This window comes from Eublepharis macularius, chromosome 8 (genome assembly GCF_028583425.1).
Source record: "Eublepharis macularius isolate TG4126 chromosome 8, MPM_Emac_v1.0, whole genome shotgun sequence".
Classification (NCBI taxonomy): domain Eukaryota; kingdom Metazoa; phylum Chordata; class Lepidosauria; order Squamata; family Eublepharidae; genus Eublepharis; species Eublepharis macularius.
This window is the reverse complement of record NC_072797.1, coordinates 107,317,180-107,343,613: the sequence shown is the minus strand read 5'-3', so window position 1 is coordinate 107,343,613 and position 26,434 is coordinate 107,317,180. Positions and strand designations below refer to the sequence as shown.

The 26,434-nt window shown below is 43.7% G+C and overlaps 1 pseudogene; it reads left to right on the top strand.

Moving 5' to 3' along the window:
* The first annotated feature begins 3,221 nt into the window (after positions 1 to 3,221).
* Positions 3,222 to 3,281, top strand: LOC129335245 (U6 spliceosomal RNA; annotated as a pseudogene).
* The last annotated feature ends 23,153 nt before the right edge of the window (positions 3,282 to 26,434 follow it).

Sequence of the window (26,434 nt, the reverse complement as noted above, 5' to 3'; positions counted from 1 at the left end):
ACATCCAACTTCATTGAGCCAATGCTGATATGCAACAAGGGTGAGTCCAAGATAAGTATATAAATATAAAATCCCAAATGCAATGATGTAAACACTCTTCCATAAAAAGATGTGATAACTTGTTTTCCTTTTCTTTTTCACAGAAACAAGATCACGTTGGATCTTGTCTTTTACCAACTCCGTCTTCAAAAATGCCTTGACTCTTCAAAATGCCTACAGGATTGCCAGCATACAAGATTCTCCCACTTTGATGCACTGCTCCATGGGCATTTAGGGTGGGGTGAGAGCAAAGCCCGTAAGTAATGTGTGTTTAATTAATCCTTTCCAAGTAGGGTTGCCAGGGGTCCCAGGGCCCTGGTGGGGGAGCAGGGGGCTGGGGGCTGGGAGGTGGGGGACACTAGGCTACTTACCTCCTCTGAACATGCATAGTTCACGCACACTCCCATGCTCCCCCTTCACAGAAAAATTCTGGTGCACTCTAAAATACAGCTGAGAGAAACTTGTCCTATTGGAGGCAGTGTTCACTTTTAGCGTGCACCCACTGTGACTCTACATTGGAAAATGAGCATGACGGAGGAAGGAGAGAGACTCCTCCGTTCGCCATCATGCTCGTTTTCCAGCAGGACAAAGGAAGGAGTCAGCCTGCAGTGTGTGTGCGACAAAAGTCGAACACTGCCTCCAAAGGGGCTGTTTGGATTCAGCTCTTTTTCAGCACACACTAGAATTCCTCAGTGAAGGGAGAGCTCGTGCATGTCCTTCTCCCCACCCCCATGCCTTCCTCTCCTTGACAGGTGGGTGAGCATGGTTGGGGGGTGGCAGGTGGGAGCAGGGGTTTCCCCACCACAGCAGAAGGATGGCAAACTTATTTCCAACTGAAAGATGAGCGTAGATGTTTGTATAATTTTAGTTCTATTGGGGTATATCAGGCATAAGTTTTGTTAGACAGGTTTAGATTTCAATTATTTGAGAAGTCTGCCAGCAGTATGAAATGTAGTTGTGGTAGAGGGTGTTGGTGCATGGGGAAGGCCACATGAACCCTGCCTGTGACCACTGCAGCACCCTCTACATAGGGGAGTGTGCGTGGGGGGGAGAGAAGACAATGCCCTTGTTATGACCCCCACCACCACCCAAATTGTGTAACCTAGCCACTTGATTCAGTACGGGCACTATGAAAAGGCAGCAGGCAGTGGTACAAGGTGGGTGTATGTTTGCCAAGAAATGTTGCTGGTTTGAGGTGGGACATATGTGAATCAGCCTCAAGCATGTTCCAGTGGCACCTGTGTGCAAGCCACCCAGGGCAGTAGCAGGGCAGGGGTCAGAAAAAAGGGGTGAGATAGGCACTTTTCACTCAAAGGGCTGATGTGGTAAAGAAGGACAAGGATGATGTCAGTGCTAAGATTGACACTACCACTTGGGCAGCAGCAGCATTGGTACTCTGTGTGTATGTATGGGGGTATTTATAAAGAGTACCAGACATTCTCCTTCCAAATCTATCTAATGAGCACCATCAGTATCAAATCAGATGAGAACACAGCAATTAGTAGCAAGAAAGGGTTTGCCTACAGTTACCAACTTAGTCAAGCTCCCCTTTGCAAACTAGCATTATAGTAGGGAACTTGGGAGAACTCTTCACATATCTGATGTGAGGGGAAGGAGACTGAGGGGACAGGTGAGCACTGTCCCAGTAGCACATGAAACAGAGGTTGCAGCTGTCCTTCCAGCTGTACATGCCTCTCCAGTTGCTCCAACTAGTAGTGAGTCAGTGACAGGTCATGATTCCCTTTTGAAAACAGGCAAAGGTAAACTGGAACTCCCAAGAAGTCAATAACCTGGAAGCAGTATGCAGCAGATCGACATTTGGCAGAGTGCATGCACAACAGTATAAAGGACAGCTCCAAATATAAGAGGCAAATATATCCATCCCCTACCATTAAGGTCATTGGCCCAAGTATTTTCTCTCAGCTTAACCTTTCTGACAGGGAAGAGAGGGAAGTCTTCAAGTGAGGGAAGAGAACACCATGTTTGGAAGAAGGGCAAAAATGCTAGATGGCAGATTGTTTATCGACAGAGTATGGATTAGGTTTGATGTCTGAAAAAAACTTTTCATCATGTTTTCAAGGGAGTGTTTTATAAGGCTATTTTCTGGCATGAGTTGCATTGTTATCTTAAGTGTTAATAAGTGGCCTCATGGATTTTCCATCCATTTCTGGATGACAAATTCTGATACCAGCCTTGCATGGCCAGTTATGTTCTCACAGGCTTGACAAACAGAATATGTTCATTTTGTAAACAGCTAATGATCTCATTCAAAAGGACCATTTGGGGGTCCATTTGTAGAATCCATTGATTGACTGGCTCCATATTATGAACATTCTAGTGAGGCTTCAATGTGAATTTGTATAGTAGTTCAAGAGATTTCAAGTTTCCACAGTGATCCCAATTTGTTAAAATGAAGCGTATTGTACAGGATTTTGGAAATAATGCCTCTTTCATCACTTGGGTTCTCCAGCTGCAGCAATTGTACTGAAACGACATAGCGAGCTTTCTTTCTTTGAAAAATGAATAACAGTAATCACTGTTAAAACCTTCTGGAACAAATATTGCACTTATATGTATGTGTTAAATTCCCATAGAGAGATATATACTTGGGAAGAATGTGTCTCTTGCTTTATGTCTAAAGTGTATTATAGACAAACTGTTAGTTCTAGGACTCTAGTTGTAAACGTAGCTACCACTGAATCCAAAAAGAATATGGATAGCTTTAATATTTTGTTTGACAAACTGCAATCTATAAAATATAGCATCACTTAATGAAAAAGTTGTAACGTGAAATTTTGAGACAATCTTCCCCAAGAATGTAGACATTTTTATAGGACTTTGAGGTTACATTTTCTAAAAGCAAAACCAAAATAAGGAGTAATGAAAATATGATGGAGAGAAATACAGAACTAGCATTACAGTCTTCTGTAGACATAAACCCATAGAACTCAATGGGCTTAGACTGGAAAAACTCTCCATAGGGTTGCACTGCAGATCTCTTATGTTCAGAGAGAAACTTCTTCAGAGGCAACTTTTCTTAGGTAGAGAAAGAATGTCACTACCTTAAGAGCAGTAACAACAACAACAACAACAAAGTTTATTAGCCAGAGGCCATCACATTCTCAATATCAATTAAAAATTACATGATTGCACATCAGCGAAACACACACCATTTAGTATATGTGCTTCGGCAGCACATATACTAAAATTGGAATGATACAGAGAAGATTAGCATGGCCCTTAAGAGCAGTAGCTTATGATTAAACTAAGCTGATTTGCACCAGAACAAGATTTTGTATTTGCAACACATCCAATAAACTATTTCCTAGCACCTCACAGGGTTCTCCTTATTAGTGCTGCCCTCTAATTTTTCTTCCCAATGTGCCTTGAACTGGCAAATGGTACAAATTGCGCCAACAGAACCAGAGACAGAACAGTTTATTGCAGGCCCAGCACTGTTGGGTGGGGAAGGGGCAAAGGAACTATGACAGAACAGACAGAACAAGTTAAATGGTGTTAAGAGAGGCTACAGCTGAGGGGAAAACACGGAATGGCAGCTAATGGGATATCACATGGGTGTACACATCTGTGAGGAACCCCTGCCACCTGGGAGTGAGGATGCCCCAACCACCTATGCTTCAATCCCAAGATCCCTTAAGGGGATTCCCTGTCAGGGGAAACTGGGCATGCTGGCCCCATCTTCTCCCAAATGGATCTGAGCCCAGTGCCCAAACTTCCAACCCTAAAGTTATGACAAGGAAAAAACAATTAAGATGGTAAACTACAAGAAACTCAGCATGTAAAAAACCTCCCACCAAAAACTAGGCCATGTCAGTGCTCCTACAAAACAAAGGAGGGCAGGGTGGGTTGCCAGATGTGAGCAGAGTGATAAGGGGCAGGGGACAGCCCCCTCTAAGAACTTTGGCAATGGACCTGAGAGGGAACAACACCACCTCCCAAGTCCATAGCCTAGCCCCATCCCGATCAGCCCAGCTGGCCAACTCTGGTTGACGAGACAGAAAATTTGAGCCTGGGGCATGGGAGAGGCAGAAAATGACAGCCGCTGTGCCTCAAGCCCCATCGCCATCCCACAGACTGCATCTGGCTGCCTAGGTAAGTCTGTGGGCCAGTGTTTACACTTCCTAGTAATTGATAATTGGACTGAAAATTTAAATTATCTCATTATTATATGTTAAATGAAATTTAGTTACTACTAACATATCTGATAGTAGTTCTGAGTATCCCAAGGGAATCTCTTTGAAAAGCAGAAGCCATACTTCTGGAACTTGGAGTATATACTACTGTCCTCCAGGACAGAATGAGTTGGCTAAAGCTTGCTTGCTACCTCCAACAGCCATTCCTTATATAACAAGTGAGAAAGAAGAAATATCATGTAATTGCAATTGGCTGATGAAACAGTAGCCAGATATTTGGGCATGGGATGTAGGGGTGGGATATGAAGAGATGAAAGAAAAAAACTTGGAAATTTGGAATTCTGACTCCTCTAAATCAGTTTTCCAGTCTGGAAAACACCAAGCCATTACAAACCAAGATAACTGTCATCACAGCTTTGGCATAGCTCATAACGAGCATTCCCCGGGATCAACCATTCTTCCCAGTTGCTGCTCCTCCCTGTTTCCAAATGCCCTTTGAATGATGGCCTTATCTTTAACATATTTGAGTTAGAGATCAACTTAAAGCCTGGGGATTCTAGCTGACTAAGCTCCATAGTTCAACGCACTGAGCCAAGAGGTATTTGAAATACCTTAGGATTGGCAACATCTATTGCCATCAGAACAACAGAGAATATGGTTTACAATGCCTCTATGTTGTCTCCAGCTTTCCTGGTTGCTGGTATCTCCCCTCACAATGGACAGTTTTGTGAAAGGGGGGAAATGGCGGGGAGCTGCTCCAGGTTTATATTATGAATTGGAATAGAACTCTTTAAGGAGGCAAGTACCACACTTTTTCTGAAAGTCTTCCAAAAAAGCTCAGAAATATTGAGCCAATTGTGAAGTGAGCTGGATAATAATAATAACAATAACAGCAAAAACTGTGCTTATATACTGCTCTTCTAGGCAGATTAGTGCCCCATTCAGAGCAGTGAACAAAGTTGGTATTATTATTATTCCCACAATAGAGCTGGGCAGCTGAGGCTGAGAGGAGTGGCTTATCCAAGGCCACCAGCTGAGCTCATGGTAGTAGTGGGATTTGAACCAGCAGAGTGCTGATTTGCAACTCAACCACTTAAACACTATGAAACACTCTTACTAATTTTGAGTAACACAGGAAATATTTAAAAGATGTGATTAAGTTTTTAAATTTTGAATTAAAATAAATATATAAAGATACAGAGCAAACAAGTTCAGTTCACAAATTAAAAACAAATGAACAAAGAGAATGTACACAGTTATAGTTGTTCCTTTCTTATCCATTCTTATCCATTCATTTCTAATAAGGAAACATGATTAAAAGGTTGATTTGGAATGTATGGCATTGAAAGTCTTGTGGCGGTAGGAACCAAAATAATCAACTAAAGCTTTTTTGACGATTGATTGATTAGATTTTTAGCCTGCCCTCCCCGCAAGCAGGCTCAGGGCGGGATACAACAATCATAAATAAATTACAACAAATAAAACCAATAAAATACATCTCAGTACCAACATGGATTTCAGCATTCCAGATAGTGCACCCTTTCCCCTGTCCCTGCCCACCATACACAAGGGAAGAAAAGGGTGGAGGTGTGGGTTGGTGAAACTCTAACTCCTCAAGCATGGGGAGGCAGATGGACCATATGCTCCCCCCCACTGGCAGGAGACCGGCAGGGAGGCTAATTACCATCTAATGGTAATTAGCCTCCCTGGAGTGCTGGCCTCAACCATATGCCTGGCGGAACATCTCCATTTACAGGTCCGCCGAAAAGATACAAGATCATGGCGGGCCCCAGTGTCTTCTGACAGAGAGTTTCACCAGGTTGGTGCTAGGACATAAAATGTCCTGGCCCTAGTCGAGGCCAGCCGAGCCTCCCTGGGGCCAGGGACCACCAGTAAGTGTTTACCTGCAGATCTAAGAGCCCTCCGAGGTACATATGCTGGCAGCCAAAATATGAATCTGTTTCAATGCAAAATTACCATATTAAACTACAAAGTTAGATAAATGCAAATCTGCTTGGTAGGAAACTAGAAATCATGAATTTAGGAAGTTGGTGTTGGAATCACTGGGTTGGAACATATAGGAATGGTTGATCCAGATGATCAAGTGGTGTTATACCCTTTGGTTGACCCTTGAATCAAATAATGGCTGATTTATGTAAGATTTATGATGTGATGAAGCCAACCCTACTTTAAAATAAGAATTGCATTTTTACTGTTTTGTAATATACTAGCAATTGAATCTTGATTTCACTTTCACTGATTTTACGTATCATAAAAATAAAGATAAATTCAGATTAATAAAGCTTTTGCTGGTCCATCTGTTAAACTTCTTCCTACCTACGACAGTATGGTTCAAAATTATTTGAATTTGTATCGAGAATAAATATACTAGATTGTGTTCTTCACCTCTGTTAAATGGTTTTGACTCTGCTAACTTATCCGCTCCAATGATTTCGAAATGCAGCATTTTCATTCTTCATTTAAAGTAATTTAAAAAATGTCCTAGTAGCTCTGATTTTTATTTATTCCATCTGTTTTACCTTTAGCTCTCATTTGTTTTCAAGATGAGGAATACTGATTGATTAACTTGTTACTATTCTTGCTTCATCTTGTTTCATTCTAAGGTCTATGTGGTTAGAGCAACTTTTCCCTCACTAGTAATCCATCAGGATCTTTAAAGAGACAAACAATATTGTTGTTTTGTTCATAACTTGGCTACTTGTATGAATAATTTAACATGTTTTGAGCACAGTGCATTCCTCATTTACTGACCCTTTATAGTAACCTCTCCTCTAGAAGTAAAGAATTTATTTTAAAGAAGAAGAAGAAGAGGAAATACTTGAATATGCCAAAGGAATTTCAGATGGGCAAGAGCAGGACTCATTTCCATATATACTAATAATTCTTGATGTAACCTTGGGGACAAGTAACTACTATTCAAACAGACTTGCAAAACAAACTTGGTAATGTAATAATTTACAGCTCTCATTCTTGAGCCAAGGGATTTGCTCCACCTTTGTCCACTCTGCGGTGAATAGCAATAATCATATCTGAACTGGGTGGAGTATGTTTTTGTTTTTGTAGCTATGTAATTTTCCTTGTATATAATTGGCTATAGTTTTGTTCTGGTGCCTTTCACCGAGGGAAGTTCTAATCCTTCAAACTTACATGAACCCCATGAAACTTGGTAATTAAATCATATGCAACCAGTGTTTCTGCAGAACAAGAGGGATCTTTTATACTGCTATGAAAAGCTAAAATAGTAGTCATACGAACTAGGGTAAAACAACAGATGACATGACTCTTTTAATACATTTTCAAAATTAAGACATAAACATCAACTAATTAGTAGGATTCACTGACTGCCAGCCATCTTTTATGGTTCTGAAGTGGTACATTAAGGATAGACTACATGTTGCATGGAAGATTCATGATCCGGGATTTACCAAGGTATTCTTTAACATTAAAAGCACCTGTGAGAAGAAAGATTTTGATTCAGAACTAGGTAGGGGGCTATCATCTTTCTGCTATGTTCTTCAATAAATAGTTCCCCATAGCTGATATTAACTCCACTATAGAAAGAAAGCCAACAACTATAACTCCCAGTCCATATAATAACATCTTCAGGGATAGATTTATGTTATATAGCGAAATAACAATAAGGAATGGCTAAAACTTATGAGAACAAGTGCCTTCCAGTCATGCAAGGTGAGACTTGTCTCTAAACCTATATTTTCAGTTGTACATTTAAAAGTAAAAGTTCTAAGTAGAACACATTTGTATCACACAGGCATTTGCAAAGTGCCATGACTGGCTGCATCGTTTTCTTGACTCGACAATCACAGAGATCCAGTTGGTGGTGGATAGTGCCATCATAGAATCACCAGATTAGAAGGGAACTCTGTGGTCATCTAGTCCAACCCCCAGCAAAATGCAGGAAATTCCTAAATACCTCCCCTTCACACAACACAGTGACCCTTACTCCATGGCAAAACTCCATCAGGATCCCTAGCCAAACTGGCCTGGGGAAAATTGCTGACCTTAAGGTTGCGATCAGCCTTACCCTGGACATGTAAGAAGAGGCCACAAGAACTAAGCACTGACGTAACCCTTCCTGCCCTCTCTCTCATGGTTCACAGAATAAGCATTGCTGTCAGATGGCCATCTTGCCTCTGCTTAAAAACCTCCAAAGAAGGAGAGTTCACTACCTCCCAAGGAAGGCTGTTCCACTGAGAGAGTGCTCTAACTGTTAGGAAGTTGTTCCTAATGTTTAGCCATAAACTCTTTTGATTTAATTTCAACCTGTTGGTTCTGGTCCAACCTACTGAAGCAGCAGAAAACATCATCTATATGACAGCCTTCTGCGTCATCATCTATATGACAGCCTTCACATACTTGGAGATGGTTATCATATCACCTCTCAGTCATCTCCTCTCCAAGCTGAACATACCAAGCTCCTTCAACTTTTCCTCATTGGACTTGGTCTCCAGACCCTTCACCATCTTTACCGTCAAGTCATAGCTGACTTATAACAACCTCTGCTGGTGTTTTCAAGGTAAGAGACTGAGGTGGTTTGCCATTTCTTATCTCTACATAGTGACCTTGCTTAGCTTCTGATGAGATTGGACTTGCTGGGCTAGATCCATTTAGATCCACTTATTTCTGTGGGTGCAGGATTTTTGCCCATAGTGCATAGTTTTCACACAAACACCTTCACAGCAGTGTAAAGCCCCACATTCTTTTCCTGGGGCAATAACTGTTGCCATTATTTGAATTGTAGGCTGCTATGGATTTGAATTGCAAGCTGGTTTGAGAGCTAATTTGGATGGAAAGTGGGACATAAACTTATAAAGAAGAAATGCAGCTAGCCTGGCCAAAGCAAAACCTTTTATCCCTCTGACCCACCAGTACTACTAGTATAAAAATGAATTATTTTAGAGAGCTACAGTAAGAGACAATAAGAGAAGTTCCATTATGCATTTTCAACCTAAGAGAAAGCATAAATGAGAATTCTTACATGTGCAATTCGTTACTGTTTAGTATATTTCACAACTAGAATTGTTAAAGCAATTATAGATTATAACATCACTATTAAATCATTGTTGTTGCTGTTCATGTTGTTGTTGTAGCTTTTTCCCCTTTATAATTCAACTATATATTTAAAGGTTGGGATGAAAGATATGATTGATTAATTAATTCTGTCATCTGAGAATTAACCCTGGAAGCAATAAATAAAACATACAGTATTAACGTTACACTTTGCATAGTTAATAGTGGCCCACTTGCATCAAAGCTTTTATTACTATTGAAATTTTACTAATGAATTTGAACAGCACCAGTCATTATGATTTCACTGACAACTAAACTCCATTTGCTTTACTCGTCTTCAGCATAACCAAGTCATGAATATCTTTAATCTTCTGTCAGAGTAAGATGTCCAACTTCAATATGTCTTTGAGAAAAAAAGTAGCAGTGCCCTTTTTTTTTTTTTTTTTGGTGTTCAGAAAGAAATCTGAGGTCAGGATTGATATTATATTACTAGATCAATAATAATCATACAGTGCTTCTGAGTTGTGTCACATCTGACCTTGAAGTACTAGATTAAATAGTTCTGACTTATATTGAACAATAATCTCATGATGAGTCTAATTTCAAAATATATACAGAGACATTGGCTTCAGCCCTAACTACAAAGGAGAAATAAAAAGTAAACAAAAGTGACATAATAGGAAAGCACTTGTGGATTGAGATAAAGGTCTCCTTATGGACTTTAATAACTGTCATATATCTTGTTTTCTAGGGGAGAGCAAAATGAAACAAATGAGCTGGAAATACACCTGGAAATAACAATTTTGTTTTGTTAAAGCAGCTTCTAGAAAAGTGAACCTAATCTAGGAAATCAAATTATAATGACATGCTCCCACCAAAAAGTTTGTTTCATTTCACAGGCTGAAATTCTAAAGGCACATCCCAGGAAGTAAACACTACTGAATAACATGGGACTTACAAATGAGTAGACCTCTGGGATGCATTTTGATTTGTTTTGTGGAGCTAGCCAGGTATTGGTCTGTTTTCTCCACCCCTCAGGTCACTTTGACGGTCAATCTCTGTGAGGAAAACTGCAACTGGGGTGTGTGTGGTCTGTTCAATCAGTCAAACTTTAAAAAAAAATTAAAACATTTATTAAAATTGATTTTAACTTCTTATAAACAGCAATAACATTTAAGATAAAGAACAATAACATTAAAGCTAACCATAAAACCAGCTGCTGCAAGGTACAATATTGACATTCCTATGTTAAATGACTGTTGAGTTAATAACTCAGATTATCCATGTGGATTCTTTACATGTTACACGAGATTGAAAGTTTGATTTTGTTGTTGATTGTTCAGGAGGATAAAATGTATCATGATGAACCAAACGATTGAATAAGTTGTTTGTGCATGTCATTTGTTGTTGTGCAAGGTCCAACTAAGGATGTATAGTCATGAGTGTTCATAGATCTGAAATTTTCATAACATCATGGTTTGGTACACTGGATTTTTTGGTTGTATTTCATTCTTGGCTATATATTCAATTAAGGGAAGGCATTTTTCTGTAAAATTCGTTGTTCTGGGTATATTTTAGCTTGAAGGAGGCCATATGCGATTTTTTTCTATAATGTTATAAGTTAGAGTACTAATTTGCTAGTGTAAGAGGTTTCTGTGAGTTCCACTTTGAAGCTATTGCAGTTTTCGCTGCCACCAAAAAGATCTTTATGAGATTGCACCTGATATGTGGTATAGTTGAGTTCTGCCATTAGTCCAGAAAGATTATTTCAGGGCTTATTGTGAGCATATAGCCAGTTATGTGGGTTATTTGTTCTAAGATTTCTTTCTAGGATTTTTCAATGTGTTTGCACTCCCACCAGCAGTGGGCATAGGTGCCCAGTTCACCACATCCTTTCCAACATAGGAGGGATTTTGCTGAAATGGTGGACAATGTCTTAGGTGTGCAGTACCAACGATGTATTATTTTGTAAGTTTGTAGCTTGGCATTAATCACTGGTGAATTGAGAGGATTTAAGGTCCATATAGACTTCCATTAATCATTTGAGTTCAGGTTTATGCACTCCTGCTGCCATTTAACTTGGCATGTTGGAACTTTATTGTTATAGGTAAGGAGAATTGCATTGTACATTTTTGAAATTAAGCCTTTATGAACTGGCATTGGGTTATCTAAGATTTGTTCAAATTCTGATTTAGGTTTGGCCAGTATGTCCATTGTTTTAATCTGTGTGGTCATGCGCTTGAGTAGTAGAGAAGAGTACCAAAGGGTCTTCTTTTGTATTTTCCTTTCTAGTTCAAGTCCATCCACAGTGAACACATGTTGGTTCCAGCAAAAGTAGCTTTATTAGAATCTATGCAGTTCAGGTCTGTACTCCATCATGGAGTTTGGCAGAAGTGACAATTCAAATCAAGCAGTCTCTGTTATAGTTGATTTTCCCACACTCCAAATGGCAGTTAAGGTTTTGGTGCACAAGCCTACACGAGTTCCGTGAGAATCTATTTAGTTATGACTATGCATCAGGTATATAATAAAGTATTCCCAGCATCAGGGAAGAGTAGAGAAATCTGGCATCTAGACACACCAAGGTCACGGTTAGCTGAGACTCGCATATTTCTCTAAGGTAACTGGGGAGACTCGCTCTGGGTCCTCAGCAAGTAACATCTGCAATATGGTTATGAATGATCAGAGAGAGTACACATCACGTTAGCAATAAGGCAGTAGTTATGTCAATAAAGGTATTCTTAAATGGAAATGGAATAAGGCAGTATAGCTTCAGTATATTGTGGCACAAGGAATACAACAAACAGACAACCATGGCATGGTTGTACACAGACATGACAGTGATGATAAAATACTGCATTTCAGGCCCTAGCTCATATATAGGCTCTTGTATAGGGTGGTGGACAGATCTTTAGTGTGGCTGGTGGGGGCCCAATCTAGCCTCCCTCATATGCCTGGCGGAACATCTCTATCTTACAGGCCTGGTGGAAAGATAACAAATCCCGCCCAGGCCCTGGTTTCCTCAGACAGAGAGTTCTACCAGGTCAGTGCCAGGACCGAAAAGGCCCTGGCTCTGGTCAAGGCCAAGCAGGCCTCCCTTGGGCCAGGGACCACCAACAGTTGTTTATTTGTTGAACAAAACATTCTCTGGGGTACATATGGGGAGAGGTGGTTTTGCAGATATACTGGGCCCAGACCACATAGTGCTTTATAGGTCAACACCAAAATCTTGAACCGGGCCCAGTACTCAACCAACAACCAATGCAGCTGGCGTAGTATAGGTGTTATATGTTCCCTAATCAAGACTCTTGCAATTACTCGTGCAGTTGCATTTTGGACCATCAGTAGCCTCCGGATCAGGCCCAGAGGAAGCCCTGCATAGAGCAAGTTGCAGTAGTCTATTATTATTATTATTTTATTATTATTTATTCAATTTATATACCACCCATCCCCAGGGGCTCTGGGCAGTGAACAATTAAAATCGATAAAAACAAAAACTAAAATCAATATACAAATAATAAAACAAATTAACAAGGTGCAGTGGTGGGGAGAACCTTCCCCACCCCAAAGGTGGGAGGCCGACATGGCACCGCCCCCTTCAATCACCAAACGCCTGGCAGAACAGCTCTGTCTTACAGGCCCGGCGGAACGATAATATGTCCCGCTGGGCCCGGGTTTCCATTGACAGAGCATTCCACCAGGCTGGGGCCAGGACTGAAAAGGCCCTGGCCCTGGTTGAAGCGAGGCGGGCTTCCTTAGGGCCGGGGACCACAAGTAAATATTTATTCGCTGATTGGAGCGATCTCCGGGGAACGTACAGGGAGAGGCGGTCCCGAAGATATGCCGGTCTAGTCTAGAAGTAACCGTTTCTTGGATCACTGCAATTAAGTCATGGGTCGATTGGTAGGAATCAAGCGACCGGGCCTGTGTTAGATAGAAAAATGAAGACTGGGCATCAGCTGCAACATGTACTTCCATAGTCAGGGAGGCATCCAGGATCACCCCCAGGCTCCTAACTCTCGGAACCGGTGCAAGTAGCACTCCATCAAAAGCAGGCAGCCGGAGTCCTGTGCCCAAGGCCCCCAGACCCCCATGCAGAATTTCCATCTTTGTGGGATTTAATTTCAACCAACTCTGCTTCAACCACCCAGTCACCGCTTCAAAAGCATGCTCTAAGACATCTGGGGCAGAGTCGGGCTGGCCGTCCATCATCAGATATACTTGGGTGTCATACTTGGCTAGCTGACCCAATGGAAGCTGCATAAAAAATCTTTCTTTGCAGCCTTCACCACCATCTCATAGGCTTTCATAAACATCCTATAAGATGATCTTGTTTCTTCGTCGCGAGATTGCCGCCACACTCGCTCAAGCCGTCTCAGCTCCTGCTTCATCCATTATAGCTCCTCTGTGTACCAGGGAGCCAATCTGGTGTGGGGGTGAAGAGGGCAATGGGGAGCGATTTTGTCTTCCGGCAGCTCATCCAATGAACCACCAGGGAGTATTGGATCCCGCAGAGCATTCTGGAAACGAATTGAATCCATAAGTCTCCATGGATGAGCATAAACAAGCTTGCCATCCTTGCAGGGTGTGGGACAGCATAATCAGCCAAGCCTTTAGAACCAAGTGGTCTGACCATGGCACCAGTTCAACTACTTCCAGATCCACATTTATCCCCACCCCGAAGATCAGATCCAGCATGTGGCCTGCTTGATGTGTGCGGGTCGAAACAAACTGGGAGAATCCCAGTGTGGCCATGGAGGATACCAGGTCCACAGCCCAAGTAGAGGCGGCATTATCGGTGTGGACGTTGAAGTCTCCCAGCACTATCAGTCTTGGGTACTCCAAGGTCCACCCTGCTACCGCCTCCAACAGGCACGACAGGGTATTGGCTGGTGTGCTAGGCAAAGGCAAACAGGACAGGCAGAGATCCTATACTAAACCTACCTTGCACTCACAGCCAAAAAGATAAGATGTAAGGTGGTACTGAATGAGGCTGTTTCGTGACTCCTGGGATAGTTTGGCATACTGCATTGTTTTAATTAATTTTAGTAACCTATACAAACTGTGATAATGGATGTAATTGTTTATCAGTCGATGTTTGGTGAATTGTGATGGCCTATGGCTATACACAATAAACTCATTTGATTTGGATTTGGTGTGCTAGGCGGTCCGTACACCACACAGATAGCAAACTCTCCTTGGCACCCCATGCTAGGCCCTCACAATCAATGCCGGAGATCTCCAGGGCAGGGAGCAGTCTGAAGGAGAAAGACTCTCAGACAAGGATCACCACCCCTCCCCCCCCAGCCACCCATTTGGGACTGATGGAGGACCGAAAACCTAGGGGGGTTAGTTCTTTCAAGGCGACTGTTTTGCCCTCCCTTACCCAGGTCCATATCATTCGCTGCAAAATAATCGTGCAGCAGGCTGAAGGGGCTGAAGTGGTGAGTAAATTAAAATAAGCACAGATATTTCACAATACATTGATTTTAGAAATGGGGAGATGTGACAGTCAGGAGTCTGTCTTTCCCCTGAAAGATAAAACAGCCACTCAGCTGTTTAATCCCTTAACCTATGGGAGCGTTGCCTCAATATCCAATCACTTTCTGGGGAGGGTGGAATGTTGGAGGAAAACACAGCAGCAGTTCAGTTCAGAGCTGCCTTAGTGAGAGAGCAGTTTTGTGTATAGATGGTTGTTGTGGATTTTCCGGGCTGTATAGCCGTGGTCTTGGCATTGTAGTTCCTGACGTTTTGCCAGCAGCTATGACTGGCATCTTCAGAGGTGTAGCACCAAAAGACAGAGATCTCTGTGACACTGAGAGATCTCTGTCTTTTGGTGCTACACCTCTGAAGATGCCAGTCACAGCTGCTGGCGAAACGTCAGGAACTGCAATGCCAAGACCACGGCTATACAGCCCGGAAAATCCACAACAACCATCGTTCTCCGGCCGTGAAAACCTTTGACAGTTTTGTGTATAGCTCTGCCTGGTATTGTGGTGGAGTGGTCTAACTCTGGGAGAGGACAGAGTTGTGAGGTCTGTCTCTGATGATGAGCAGCTCTTGTACCCTTTAATCTGACTCTTGGGAAAGGACAGAATGATGTGTGTAGAATTCTGTGTTTGTAAAAGGATCCAACCTGGCAGCTAGGCATTGAAAGTCTGTTTGTAACCACAAGCATTGAAGAGAACTCAGATCATAACCTGAAGATATAACTTGCCCAAGTTTAAATGCCTCTGCCAGATTTTTCCTTTGAATGTTGGAAGAAATGCACTGCTAATCTGTTCTTTAAAACCAACCTGAAAAGAAGTGAAAAAGTCTTTTTTAAAATTTTAAAATTTAATTTTTTTTAAAAAACACGTGAGTAAATAAATTTTCTTTGTTGCTTAGTTAAACTTCCTGCTGCAGTGACCTCTGTACTTACTGCTCAATATAAAATTTAACCCATGGCAATGAACCCAAAGCCTTTACACTTGCTACCGTACAAATATCCAGCAAACTGAGGGGGTTTACATTTCAAAACAAACATAGTTCTCTAAAATTATAGGAAACTATGTGGGTTTCCTCAGTTGGAAGAAAAGCCCTGCCACAAATGGGTGCCATAGCAGGGGGATGAAGTTCAAAAATTTCACAAGCTTATGTTCACTGTGGTGAAATATAAAGATATGTGATTTAAGAGATTTTGTGTGGCAAGAATTTTGTCAAAGTGCCTCCTAAGTAAGTAAAAGCACTTGAAGGGCCTGAAGCTGAGGTGGTGGTCACAGGTACAGCACAGAAACTGAGGAGATTATGAAGGCAAATCAAATAGAGATCTAGAAAATAAAGTGGAAAATTGAAATGGCTAAACTAGAAGCCCAAAAGGTAAGAGAGAAAAGCCTAAACAGAAATGGAATTAAAAGAGAAAGAAGCCCAAAGTAAGCATGAGATCAAAATAAACAAATTAAAAATGGAAGAATTACAATTAAGGACTAGGCTAGGTAGTGAAGCCTACTAAGTGGATCAAAAGAAATTGCCAAAATTTCAGAGAGACAAAATTGAAGCTTTGTTAGTTTTGAAAAAGCTTGTAAAGATTTTCAAGAGGTGAACAATCAGAGAATGATTTATAACCCCTTGCAAGGGGTTAAATGACATTTACTCTGAAATGAAGAATGAAGAGTCCCTAGACCATAGTCTTTAAAAAGAGGATGACACTGATTCCGATTAACCACTGAGTACAGCAGAAAAGAATTTAGGGAACTTCAGCGGGGAAAAAAAGATAAGAACTATTGTCAGTTAGACTGTCATTTAGACAGACTGTTAAATTGTTGGTTGACTGGCAGAGGTCCAAATCTAGAGAACAATAGGGTTAGAGCAGTTTTACAGGGTCATACCCAGAGAGCATAAATGGATTATCATGATATGAAGCCTGAAAATGTAGCCCAAACTGCAGCTATTATGGATTCTCTGATGTAGGAGTTAAAGGGAACATATTTTACTTTAGAACCTCAAAAGGAACAAGCTTGGCTTGTTTATTTTGCACTAATAAATAATTTAATTTTAAAAATATCTCCTGAGGTTTCCCCATCGGAAAAACAATGCTATACCTGTGTTCTATCTGAGTCAACTGAGTCAACTATGTTCTATCTGAGTCAACAGTTAGATCATTATGAATCTACTTCTAAAATATTACTAGCATTACTAGTGAGTAAGACAGGACTTATTGAGGGATAATCAGAGAGCAACACCCTGGCCTCCTCCTTGTTTGGTGGTTCAGGGGGCACAGTGCAGCAGTGCAGCCGCACCCAGTGCCCTCCAGCTCCAGGTCCCAACCCTGGCATTTACAAAAGAAAAGACTCATTCTTTCACATATAGTAAGGGGCAGGCAGCTGGAGATGCACGATCCTTGCCTGGGCCCCGCAGTGAGCCTGTACTGGCCCAAACATGGAGCTCTGGGCAGAAGTGGCCTAGAAGCATCCAGGCCAAGTCTGCGAGCAATGAGGTCTGGGTGTGGTGGACCACCCCGCCAGGGAAGGCCACAAAAGCCAGCTGCCAGCACACAGGAGTGGAGGTTCCAAAGACCGGGGCGGGGTCAAACAGATGGAGGACCAGCTGAGCCCAGAAGCCATCTGGGGGGGATGATGCAGAGCAGGGAACAGACAACAGCCAACCTCTTGAAGCAAGACGAAGGTCTCGGCATACACGGCAGAGAGGCTGCAGCTGCAGTTCTTCAACTTAACGGGAATTGCGGGATGAGTCACTCTTGAACATGGACTGCAAGTGTGGGGTTGCGCCTACACCCTGGGACTGGCGGACCGGGCACGGCACTGCAAGCATCAAAGATGGGCCATGGAGAGTGCACACACAGCATAGGATGAGCCCCGAAACAACAGGCAATGGCAGACTGCAGAAGTGCGCATTAGGAAGCCGGGCCGGGTGTTCAGTGGGGGCAGATGCCGATGAACACGGTGCCAATACAATCATGTGTGTGAAGGGGGTTACGGGTGACACCCGCGGCTGGACTCCTCTGGGGATCCAGCCCTTTTGGGGCTGCACAGAAGTAAGCAAAGCGGGGGGAGATGCAGGGAACCGGGCAGGACAGGGAGGGAGATAAGGAGGCTTCTCCAATGCAGGCAAGACATGAAGATGAGACGCAGGGGACTGGTGGTCTCTGGCCTGGGCCCCAGAACCCCCGCAGTGCTGTGTCCATTGTGGCAGTATTATAAGACCCGGGCGGCTGCCAGTATGACTTGGGAAGGGTTCACATAAGGATTCAGGACACCATTCATAGGGCCACGAACAGCCAGGAACACAGCCAACTTGAAGTCAGTGAGGGACCTCCCAGAGGTGGTGGCAGCCAAGATCAAGAAGGAACTGGAGGCGGGATGGGGTGCAGCCCCCTTTGACTCCCCACCTGCCCCTAACCTGAGGGTGTCCCCGCTGGGTGTGGTTTCAAACAAGATGTCAAGGGAGTACCACCTAATTCATCAACTGTCATACTTGAAGACGGTGTTCCACGCAATCCATGGTTTGAATGTCCCTCAGCCAATTCAAAGAAGAGACAGATGCAGAGTCCTGTGAAAGAAGCAAGTCTGCTACATTTAATAAACATGGAGGAGCGTCAGTTACACGGAGAGTAAAGGGATCACTCGTGCCCAACACTCATCAAAGCTGCAATAGCTGTGCAAAGCATTTTATACCCTTTGGTTCATTACAATATTGGGGGTCCCATTGGCTCGGACATAATTATGAACCCCATTGGTCTGTGTAGGTGACAACCTCCACTGATCCAGTGGTCCCTTATTGGAAGAATAACTCTGGTCAACAGCATAATTACCATATTTCCCAATTGCCATTGCTTATCACATTAGTGCATTGTTTTATCTTTTCAAGGAACGTCTCTCTTCCTCTCTCATACTTTCCCATTCATAGATCTCTTATTATTTCCTTCTCCCTGGGCAATGTAACATTTTTCTAAGGGCGCCTTAGTGTCACTTCAGCAACCTTGTGTCTTTAAAGGCAGAGATTGTTCCTTTGAGTACCGTGGGAGGGTAGCACATTCCCCTCCTCAGGAATGTGACAGAGACTACATTGAGTACCCCTTTTCTGTTACTTGGGGCTTCTTGTAGCCTTGGAAAGGTCTGTTAATCTAATTAACTTGAAACCAACTCAGTTCTCTTGCTGAGCGGTTTATTGCCCACTGTAATGATTTTAAGTAAATGTCTGCATGTGTCTTTAAACGCTTGGTGTGATATAGGTGAAGAGTGGGGGTGAAAGAGAGGGATGAGTGAGTGATATGATTGGTTGATGACTGAGAGTGTGGGCGGAGTGAATGCAGTTTGAGACTGAGTGAAAAAAGAACATTCAGTCAAGAGAAAGCAGGCAAGCTGTGTGCAGCCTGAGTAAATTTCAGCAGTCTGACAGAAAACATTGAGTCAGAGGAAAGCAGGCAAGCTGTGTGCTGCCTGAGCAGTTGAAGCATTTCTGTGAAAAATATTTAGTGAGGAAAAGAGAGACTAGTTGTGTGCTGCCTAAGTAACTTTAAGCACGTCTGTGAGAAATATTGAGTCAGAGAAAGAGGCTAACTGTGTGTGAAGCCTTAGAAGAGATCTGTGTGAATGAGTTTAAATGAAGTAACTTTAAGAACCAAGAACTAATTTTATGAAACCAATATGCTTCTTGGAAAAATAAAAGTTTATTTTGTTTTTGTTATATCCCAGAGTAGCTGTCATTGCTATATCTCAGGGCCACGTAGAACCACGAAGGACCCTGATGCTTAGGCACGTCACTAAAAGGAAAACTTAAATAAAATATCTTGGAATATAGTATTCCTGGTGGCAGCAAACTACCCAGAGGGTGTAAGGGAAGATTAAAGGCAAATCTTCCCTAGAGAAAGTAAGGGTCGTAACACCCACTCCTTGTCCAGGACTTTCCTATCTGAAAGTAGCTATTCAGATCCTCCCATTTGCAGCTGGCTTCCTGTGTCTATCTTTGACTATTCTAAGGATACATTTAGCATGAATAGTTCAGAAAGAGATTTCCCTTATCAGCATATAAGTATAGCATCGCGCATAGTAAATGCAGGTGCATCTTCCTAGCAGCAAGCTTGCTTGATAAGCATATCTAGTAGCCACTGCAAAACGGCAGGTACTTCACAAAGGTTTGGTCTCAGCATTCCCACAGCCTAATATACATTCATGGGTCTCCAGTGTTAATTCTTTTCATAATTCTTTAGCATACTACAATAGTACCTGAGAATAGAGCAAAGTTGCATAGAAATAGTAAAGGCACATAAAATGTTCTGGTTCATTAAATTCACTTCTATCAAGGGCCTCGGTGAAGGATACCACCCACCCACCCTGGAACCCTACTCCATCCACTACGCCTTTCAATCAGACAGCTTGTGGTCGGACTGCACTGATGGCATAGGTGTCATGCAATCTGCTTTCCAGCTCTTGCCAGCCCACCTTGAAGACCTGTGCCTACTAGCATCTGAGTTCCAAGGAAACAGAACGTGGACAAGGCGATGCCCATGGGCAGTGCAGTGGCGCACTTGGCCTCTGATAAACTCAGCCCTTCCTTGGAATGGGCTGTGAAGGACTGGGTGGACACCCTTACATCACGCATTACCATGATGAGTTTCTTAGTGGGCCTGGTGGGCAGCAGAGGCTGTCAGAGGCAGCTGCAGCTATTTCAGAGGGTGGCAGATGAGCTGGGCGTCCTGCTAGCACATGGGAAGACAGAAGGCCCCTCCAACTGCATGGCGCATGGGGGCATACTGAAAGTTGCTGTGCAGGGCTTGGGCAGGCACCGTAAAGGGCTCGTGCAGTCTGCCACCAGACTAGCTTGGAGTGCTACGCAAGAAGTGGACGATGCACTGGGGGGCAAGTAATAAAATGTGTCAGGAGACCCAATCATTGTTGGGGGAGCCTTATCTTTGCTCGCAGGGTAGTGGTTCCTGGGAGACCATTCTGTGCATGCCTAGCTAGGGCAACAGCGGGTGTGGTGGCATTGCATCACTGCACCCGGATCAATGGACGGTTGTAGGCAGACTAGCGGACCTGGCAAGCCTTTTGACAGGCTACAATGTTGCATCTTTCTGGCATGAGCTCACAGAGATGGGGACATCCTTACAGTTAACCATATATCGGGGGTGAAGAGTGACCTAATAGATGCCCTTTCTTGCTTTCAGGAGGACAAATTCCTGGTTTTGGCACCAAATGCCGATCTGCATGCAGATCCCTTCCCAGAGGAGCTGGGTGGGGGGATCTTGGGAATATCTGATCATTCAAGGATGCTTGAACTCGCTAGCAGTATCCACCATGCAAGTGTACTCAGTAGCTACCTCGGTGTTCAAGTCTTTTCTCACCAAAGGGTTAGGCTGGGAGATGGCGAGGTATCAGAGAAAGCGTTTCAGGAATACCTGGCTGGGCAGGACGGGACTGGGTACGCACCCGAGACCATAAAGACACATGTGGCAGCCATTTCATTCATTTGCAAGGCAGTGGGAGGGAAACCCAACTGCACCAACAACTTCCTGGCCCGGCTTGCCATAGCGAACTGGGCCCATAGGGAACCGCCCTGCAAGGACTCCCGGCAGCTGATCATGGTGAACATCAGGCTAAGTATTCTAGGGTGCCTTCTCAGAGTATACCGTTCTCCCTTTTAGACCATGCTGTTCAGGATGCCCTTCAGCCCAGCATTTTCCAGGGCCCTCAGAGTGGGGGAGCTTGTGGCAAGACCTGCTGGGGATTTCATCAGACAGGGCATCAGTGGGGGACATTATGCTGGAGGGCAGCTGCTGGAGGGCCAAGGTCCAGCTTCCAAGATAGACCAGCAGGGGCAGGAAGCAGTGGTGCGGCCACGAGCAACCAGGAATGGGACTCCCTGCCCCTCTGGGTCGTTAAGGATTATCTAGGCATGCGTCCCTGTTTGCAAGCCAGCCCTTGGTCCATGCCAACAAGAGTTTGCTCACAAGACCCAGTCTCCAGGCGGTGGGCCTCCCGTCTGTGGAGCATGGCTCCCACTCATGCCAGATTGGAGCAGCCATCATGGCAGTGGAGGTGGGGCTGCTGGCAGACCGCAAAAGGCCAGCAGCCGTTGAGCTCCTGGAGCATACCTGAATTACAGCATGAGGAGGGAAAGCACTAACATTGTTTGATCTAGTTACAGGCATGGCATCCCCCTGGGGAGAAGGCCATGCAGCTCGAAGGCGACATCCGAAAAGCAAGGATATGATAAGGGGATGCAGTTGGGCCTCCTGGGGGTCTTGGAGGGGATCCCCTGGGCCAGTTGTGCTGGTCACCTGCGGGGGCCAGGAAGGAATTTTTCCCACAGGAGGCCAAATTGGCCAGTGCCCCTTGGGTTTTTTTCATCTTCCTCTGGGCATCGAAGTTGGGAGCCTCCAGGGGGGTGGGGGGTGAGGTTGCTCTAACTTTTTCTACAGTCGTTGGAGCATTGGCAGGAGTCTGGCCTTTGGCCTTCCTCCTATGGCAGTTTTGAGGCATTGGGCCGGATCCTAAAAGGGTGAGTGGGGCATTTGGGCAGCTCACCCCTGCAGATTGGGAAGCAAGGGCTGACCAGCATGGCTGGCAGCAGAATAACGCTTGCTGTGGTGCACCAGCATGGAGCTGGAGTGATATGCATTGGACAACAACTGGGCCTTCTGATGCCAATGAGGATCTGTTGCCGATATGCCTGGCAAATGCTCCATCTTGCTGTAATCAATAAAGTTGTGGCCATTCCAACCAAGAGATGGTGTCTGTGTGTTATTTGCCAGAACTCAGTCTGACGTGGCACATAGGTGACAAGAGAAGCTCTCAGAATCACCAGCAGGCTGTACTGGCACCAAGGGAAGGATGAAGTGGAAGTGTGGCCAAGTGGGAAGAGGAGGAGTGGCCAGCCCTCCTTCCATCCAGCAATGTGGTCAGCCCCATTCCAGTAGATTCTTCAGCAGGAGCAGCATGTTTCCCACCCACCCTCTGCTCTTCAGGGGCTGTCAGAGACCAGCGCCAGCTGGGATCTCTAACTGCAGACGATTCCTCCGAGGAGGAGGAGGGGGTGGAAGAGCCAGCGGGAGACTCACCCGCAGCCCCTGAAGCACCAGATGGCGACCAACAACCCAGCCCCTCAGCGCAGGATAGCGGAGAGGAGGGGGCGCACAGAGAGGAGAGGGAACCAGTGCCTGGGAGAACCAAGCCTTGCGAGCCAGCAGCAAGGCAGAAGGCTCGAGCAACAGAGGCAGCGTGGGAATGGAGGAGGAGCGCATGCCTGCAAGCACAGGGACGGGCGGACCTGACCGCCGAAGACAAGGCGAGGCAATCAAGCGAAGGAGAAACACCTGGCCCTCTTATGCCGCCCTGACCTTATAAGGGAAACAACTTTGTTCACCACTCCTTGCACCCAGCAGCTCGCCTTGTATCCTGCCTTTGCTCAGATAAATTTCCTGTGTCCTGACCTCGGCTCCGTCCCCGACCACCTCTTGCCTGTCTCCATTTGAAACTGACGACTTGGCTTTCAGACCTCCGTTTGGCTTTCTGACTCTCCTCTGCTTGCCCCCCTGATGGACAGACTCTCTGGCTCTTGACCTCAGTGTGTTTCGGACTCTTGCTCTCTGCCTTCCGCTCAGCCCAGCACCCGCCCAAGTGGGAACCCTAGTCCCAACCGTGACAGGGGCAGTGGGGGAGTTGTCACAACTTTATGGGTTTGGCGGTTTTGAGGTATTGGGCCAAATCCTAAAAGGGTGAGTGGGGCATTCAGGCAGCTCACCCCTGCAGATTGGGAGGCAAGGCCCGACCAGCATGGCTGGTGGCAGAATAACGCTTGCCATGGTGCACCAGCATGGGGCTGGAGTGATATGCATCGGACAGCGACTGGGCCTTCCAATGCCAACAAGGATCCATTGCCCATATGCCTGGCCAATGCTCCATCTTGCTGTAATCAATAAAGATGCGGCAATTCCAACAAAGAGATGGTGTCTGTGTGTTATTTGTTGGACCTCAGACTGACATGGCACATAGTTGACAATACTATTACATGCTCACCAATACTCTTCTTTCACAGTTTTAAAAGTGTGCTCCTTATTATGTTAAACACTTCATCTTAGACCACTCCTCAAACTATCTCCATCATGGTTTTTCTGGTTTGCCCATTCCTCCATATTTTATTATCCTATTTTCAGAAAGAAAGAGGAGATAGACATTCACAGCAGCTGTTCTACTATTGTGGAATCCTCTTCTACCACAGCTGGTTTTTTTTAAAAAGCAGGTTTTCAGTTTACAGTGCTGTGAGACCCTTTTTAAACATCTGAATAGATTAAACTGTTCCAAGGAGATTACATGGTCTACCTTCTACATTTTCACACTTGTATTAAAAAATTGGAATTGCTGGTATACGCATGCCATACCTAGTTCTATCTAGCTTTCAAATACATTTTTCAGAATGTCCAGACAATTCTATACCCAAAATCATATATTTAATCCATTGACTCAACAGTTCTAAACTGCATGCAGTAGTTGAGTCTCAGGCTGATGCTGTCAAAAGGATCAAGTGACCAAATGCACACAATAGGTTATTACAGATCAGACAGAACATTCATGTCTTCTCACATCACCTCAAAGCACAATACTTTTTGGCAGATTTAGTTCACATATTAATTGAGCATCATCAAGTATATGCTAATTAAGTGTTAAAATGTCACTTACTGCATATGTTTGTGCAAACCTGTCGTCTGACAGGTTTTTACTGCATAAGTACTTGCACCACGACAAGGGACTTGCATGCATTCCAACCATGCTGGTATTTTGACTTGCAGAAGAGCAGGTCACAGTTTGGGCTAGTTTACGGTGATACGTTGCATAGGGGAAAAGGTCTGAAGAGAGTTGCGGAAAAAGATTCAGGAACATGATAAGCCCAACATATACCTGTTCATGAGTGTGTGACCAAACTCACAGACAAACATATATCAGGGGAACTCGCCTTAAAAAGTGCGTGTAGGTTTGCCGCTGCTAGAGAGCAAGGGGCAAGAAGGAGCTTCCAGTTTCCTTCCCATCCCACTTTCCCTTTTCTCTGACTTCATGTGAACCCCCCCACCTCCCTTTCCACTGGTGAAAATGGGAAGGGAACTGGAGGCTTTTTTACTCCCCTTGCAGTACTCCCTCACTGTGCTGAGAGAAGGAGTGCTTTTTAAGATGAGTTGCCCAATGTATAACTAACTGCGAGTCTAGTTGCGCGCCTGTGACCAAGCACGTGTTGGGCATATCGTGTAGTTACACCCCAGTGAGTACACAATGTAGCCACAAGTTTGTTTGTTTTTTTTTGAAAAATTTTTATTGGGTTAGAATCCATTATTTCCACATTTACATTCAATTTTCCCCAATTTTTTCATCTCTAACCCCCTCCCTTTCCCCCCCCTTTTTGTTGACTTCCAACAGCTTTCCAACCCTTTGTCCCCTTTCCCTTACTTTTATTAGCTTCCTCTATCTAAAACAAATATATATTCTCCATTATTCTAAGCAGTACATCCTTAACTATTTTTAACATTATATGCCCAAACTGTAAGCCTTTGTTTCCATCTTAGATAAACAATTTATCCCAATTTTTCAATTTCAGGTATTTCTATATATCATAAACCATATAGATCATACATTCGTTTATATCAAACAATTTGACTTATTCTCTATATATATTACTCATTCTATCTTTTTATAATAGTTCTATATATCTCTCCTCACGTAGTCAATCAATTTGACCCATCTATATCTTCAGACATTCAGTTTGGTACAAAACTTGTCAGAAAAAAAAAAGAAAATATTGTTAGTTAATCGCTCCTTATATTTAGTCCTTATAATTAATTATTTTCTCTATGTTCTGTTTGTTAACCTATATATATCTATATATATGTCAATCTATTAATCTGACTGCTTATTAATTCACATTTATCTCTTCTCCCCCCGGTAAAGTCTCCCCCCTCTACTTCAATACTTCAGTAGTTCTCAAACTGCCACAGTTTTCCTCCCACCTCCCATTTCTTCTCCAGGTATTGTTTCAGCTTCTCCCAGTCTGTGTTGAACTGCCCTGAGTCCAGATCTCTCAATTTTCTTGTCATCTTGTCCATTTCAGCCATATACAGCAATTTGTAAGTCCAATCTTCAATAGTTGGCACTTCTTGTACTTTCCATTTTTGCGCATACAAAAGTCTAGCTGCTGCTGTCATATAAAATATCAACGTCCTGTGTTGGGCTGGAATTCCCTCCATTCCCAAGTTCAGTAGCAGGAGTTCTGGGTTCTTATTAATTTGAAATTGTAAAATTTCACTCATTTCTCTTATTATTTCCCCCCAGTACTGCCTGGCTACCTCACACGACCACCACATATGATAGAGGGAGCCCTCATGCTTCTTACATTTCCAGCATTTATTAGAAGTATTCAAATTCCCTAGCGCAATCTTCTTTGGTGTCATGTACCAACGATAGATCATTTTATAAATGTTCTCTTTGATATTAATACATGTCGTTGTCTTCATTGTAGTTTTCCACAAGTATTCCCATGCCTCCATTGTTATTTCTTTATTAAAGTTTATAGCCCATTTCACCATTTGTGTTTTAACTATCTCATCCTCGGTATACCACTTCAACAGTACTTGGTATACCTTGGATATTCTTTTCTTATCTTCTTTAAGAAGGGTCTGCTCTAGTTCCGAATTCTCTATTCGTATACCT